Here is a 5,143-nt window from a genome sequence, read left to right as displayed (position 1 = left end):
AAGAGCATCCTGCTAATTATTTTTTATAGCACAATAGTATCCTATCACAATTAGGTGGCACGATTTGTTCAGTCATTCCCCAATTGGTGGGCATCCTTCCACTTTCTGACTCTCTGCATCCAAAAAAGAGTTGCTATAAATACTTTTGTACTTATAGCTCCTCCCCCCTTTTAAAAAAATATTTTTTGGATACATACCTAGTAGTGGCACTACTATGTCAAAGAGTAGGCATGGTTTTATAGTCCTTTGGAAATAGTTCCAAATTGCTCTACAGAATGGTTTAATAATTTCACTATTCCATCAATGGGACATTAATGTCTCATTTTTTCCCACATGTCCTCTAACATTTGTCATTCTCCTTTTTTGTCCTATTAGCCAATGCAATAGGTATGAGTGAGTACCTCAGAATTTTTTCAATCTGCATTCCCCCAATCAATAATTATTTTAGAGCGCCTTCTTATATGGCTATAGATAGCTTTAATTATTTCCTCTGAAAGATGTTCACACCTCTTGAACATTTATCAGCTGTGGAATGTCATTAATTTTTATAAGTTTGATGCAGTTCTCTATATATTTGAGAAATAAGAACTTTATTAGAGAATTTCACGTCAAAATTTTTTTCACAATTATGATTGCTAAATATATTTCCCTCCATCGTTCTCCCCCATGCTTATTTATTCTATAATCTCTCCCCTTCCACCCTGTCCCTTCTAGAAACTGTTTTGCTTCTGACTGCTCCCTTCCCCAATTTCCTCCTTTCTATCACCCCCATCCTCCTCTTATCCCCTTCCACTCCTACTTTCCTATATGGTAAGATAGATTTCTATACCCAATGGAGTGTGTATGTTATTACGTCTTTGAGCCAATTTTAATGAGAGTAAAGCTCACTCACTTCCCCCCCCACCTCTTTCAAGCCTCCCCTCCATTGCAAAATATCTTTCAGACCTCTTTTATGTGAGAAAATTTATCCCATTCTACCCTCTCCTTTACCTTTCTCCCAGTGCATTCCTTTTTCTTATCTATTAATTTTATTGTTGAAGATATCATCCCTTCATATTCCACTCACAATTTTGCCCTCTGTCTATATATACTCCTTCTAAATTCCCTAATAATGAAAAAGTTGTTCGGATTTACAAGTATCATCTTCCCATTTAGGAATGTAAATAGTTTACCTTTATTGAGTCCTTTATGTTTCTCCTTTTCTGTTTGCCTTTTTATGCTTCTCTGGAGTCTTCTTGTATTTGAAAGCCAAATTTTCTATTCAACTCTGGTCTTTTCATCAAGAATGCTTGAAAGTGTACTATTTCACTGAATATCCATTTTTTCCCCTTAAGAATCATACTCACTTTTGCTTAATAGATGAGTCTTGGTGTAATCCCAGCTCCTTTACCCTTTAGAATATCATATTCCAAGTGCTCTGCTTCTTTAAGATAGAAGCTGCTAAATCTTGTGTTATCCTGACTGTGGCTTCACAATACATGAAGTGCTTCTTTCTGGTTGCTTGTAATAATCTCTCCTTGACTTGGGAGCTCTGGAATTTGACTATAATATTCCTGCAAGTTTTCATTTTGGGGTTCTCTTTCTGGAGGTAATTGGTGAATTCTTTCATTTTCTGTTTTACACTCTAGAATATTGTTCAATTTTCCTTAACAGTTTCTTGAAAAATTATGTCTAGGATCTTTTATTGATCATGGCTTTCAATCTAGTCCTAGAATTTTAAAGTTATCCCTCCTAGATATATTTTTCAGCTTGGCTGTTTTTCCAATGAGAACTTTCATGTTATATTCTATTTTTTCATTCCTTTCTTTTGGTTTTATTTTATTGTGTCTTATGTTCTCATAAAGTCATTAATGTCCATTTGTTCAATTCTAATTTTTAAGAAATTTTTTTCTTCAGTGAGTTTTTGTAACTCCTTTTCTATTTGGCCAATTCTACCTTTTAAGTTTTTTTTTCTTCAGTGAATTTTTGTGCCTCTTTTTCCATTTGGTTAATTCTGTATTTTGAAGAGTTCTTCAATGATTTTTTGTGCTTCTTTTTTTTTTTACTAATAGATCAATTCAGTTGTTGCTTTTATGTTTGTTTTTAAGGTGTTATTTTCTTTGGTACTTTTTCATGCTTCTTTTATGAAACCATTCTCTTTTTGTAAATTTCTTGCTCACTCTCATTTCTTTTCTCACTTTTCCCTACCACTCAGATCTTTCTTTAACTCTTCTAGGAATTCTTGTTGGACTTGTGTTCAATTAACATTTTTTTGAGGCTTTGCTTTTAGGTACTTTCATATCGTTGTCTTTTTTCTAAATTTATGTCTTGATCTTCCCTGCTACTGAGGTATGGTCTAATTCTTTGTTGATGTTAGTTGCTCATTTTCCCAGGCTATTTCTTATCTTTGAACTCTATGTTAAAGTTGACCTGGTCTCATCTGAGGGTGGGAAGGTGCTGTGCTAAGCTTAAGGCTTTCTCATGATTCTGTTTTCAGAGCTAATTTGGGGGGTCTCCTAATTTTCACTGTTTCCAAGGTTCTGTGATATGGAGAGAAGTGTGGTCACTCTAATGATTTGTATTCTGGTATTTTCCCAGAGAGGGCCCCTGTTCCCCTGTAACCCCAAGGACTAGTCCTCTTCCTGGCCCTGGAACTGTGATCAAGGTCCCTGCTCCATTGTGACTGATCTCAGGTGCTCCTCTCTGGCCTGGAACAGCACCCCAGAACTCCTTTGGGGCAATAGACTTGCTCATCAACATTAGCTATATGCAGTGCCAGCAAAGTGTCCCTGTAAATCTCTTTCTGACCAACTGTCTGACCCCTCTCTTACTGTTTCTGGGCTAAGATCCCAAAGCTGCAGCTGTTATTTTGAGCAACTCTAAGGCTTACCTTTTATGCCCTGGTCTCACTACAGGCCTGTACCTAGCCTGGTGTTAAAGACCTCTCCTGTCTTAGCCTAGAAAAAATTCCCTTGTGATCTTTAGTTGTCTCTGTTGCTCCAAAATTTGATTTCAATCATTGTTTTAAAGTTGTTTGGAGGGGATTGTTGTGAGAGTTCAGCTGGGTCCTGCCTTGTACTCCCATCTTCAGTTATTTTATTTTTAAATGAATAAAATTTTTATAGATTTCAAAAAGTTACAATGCCAACATTTCCTTTCATATCCCTCCTCCCCCTCTCAGAAAGCCATCCCATATAATAATGATCATTTTTTAAGAAAAAAGCACATAAGTCAGACATTAAACTGCTTGAAAAAATGGACAGAAATAATCCTGATAGTTTTATGCTAACTTTCAGAATTGGATTGGTGGTAAAAACTGAAAACATAAACATCAAACAAGAAATTTCCATTGAAGGACATTTGTAGGGGAATATTCCTGAAGTGGCATTGAAGAAGAAAAAATACTTCTTCCATGTTCCATCTTATCTCCTACCATGCGATCTGTGGGAGTAGGAGAAAGAGTATCCACAAGTGGAGAATAAGAGTCAGAATTTTGTTAACATTAAGCTTTGGAAGCAATGTTAGTTTAAAATATATTTGTGATCACTTTTAGATCCAGCAGCTTCTTTATTGTGATTTCAGATGAATTTTGTCTCTATCTCAGAAACTCTGCCGTTATTTTTTGTGGTATCAGCACTCTCTTATATTGTGTCTCTATATCATCAGCAGTCTGACAGAAGAAAACTTACTACTTACTTGTCTTTCAAAACAATCTTAGAAAAATCCCATTGTTTATAGTTTCCATAACACATATCTTTATATTTTAAAAAATCCTTATGATGAATTGATTAGTATTTCTTATGAAACTTTTCCTATCACAAGGAATTCAGGTTAGCCAGAGTTTAATCATCATACTTTTTTTTTGCTTTTTGGAGGGCAGTTGGGGTTAAGTGACTTGCCCAAAATCACATGGCTAGTAAGTGTGTCAATCTGAGGCCACATTTGAACTTAGGTCTTCCTGACTCCAGGGCTGGTGCTCTATTAACTGCACCACCTAGCCACCTCTATCATGTTTTTACTAGAAGGTTAACACCCTATGTTAACTTCTTCTCCTTTGGCAATGTCATGGCTCTTTTGGACCCATCTCATAGCAGAATTCATGCTATTAGTCTAAGAAATTAAGAGATGCTTTGGTAGCATTCAATGCCTTTGGTCCTTCCAGTCCCATCATTGATGTTCTACAGAACTAACACATTTACTATACTGTGAGAAAAAACTGGAAAAATTGATGGTTGGAATGAAAGAAACTCAATATCTGGCCCTTTTAATATCATTTAGAGTCCTGGAATATAACAGCAAAAACCAAATAGTTTTTCAGGATTGTTGATCCACATAAGATTACTTGTCTAAATACTTTCCTTTGCATATTGTTCTGTGAGATATTGAGAGGATCTTAACCTACATTAGTATTGTTGGATCAATGGAGAAAATTTTCCTTTTTGGTAAGAAAAAAAGAGAGGTTAAGACAGGGGTGGGGGATCTGTGGCCTCATGGCTCATGTCATCCTTTAGGTCCTCAAGTGTAGACCTTTGGCTGAATCCAAACTTCACAGAACAAATCCCCTTAAAAGAAGGATTTGTTATCTAAAACTTGGACTCAGTCAAAAAGCTACACCCAAGAACCTAGAAGACCACATGTGATCTCAAGGTCAGAGGTTCCCCACCCCTGGCTAGGAAAACCTGCAAACTTAAATATATTGCTTAGGTTCAAATGACATGAAAGCTATTTCAGGATCTACTGAAAAGGTTAGCAGTGGAACTTTCAAAGATAAGTCTTCTAATTTCCCAAATGTCACAATAATGTAATGCTATGTGAAGAAAGTACAATAAAAAGAATCCTGCTAAAGATACATCAAGAAGTCATCTAATAGTACCTGTCTGTCTTCAAGCAGGACCAAATTAAGCCAACATGCTTTAAGAACCTCAAAGAATCAAATGCTTCAAAGGAAACATAGAGGTATCTTGTTGCAGCTAAACCCAACAGTGCTCTAACTATATCTATGATGACTAATTAGCTAAGTCCTGGAGTTAGAGACAGGAAGACTTGAGTTCAAATCTTGCCTCAGGTGATTAATGCCTGTATGATCCAGGGTGATGTACTATATGCCTCAGTTTCCATATCTGTAAAATGGGCATAAAAGTAGCACTTATCTCCCAGGTTTGTC

This window comes from Petaurus breviceps, unplaced genomic scaffold (genome assembly GCF_028583685.1).
Source record: "Petaurus breviceps papuanus isolate PSGF00001 unplaced genomic scaffold, PetGlider_PUasm1.0 551, whole genome shotgun sequence".
NCBI lineage: Eukaryota > Metazoa > Chordata > Mammalia > Diprotodontia > Petauridae > Petaurus > Petaurus breviceps.
Note: the sequence above shows the minus strand (reverse complement) of the source record.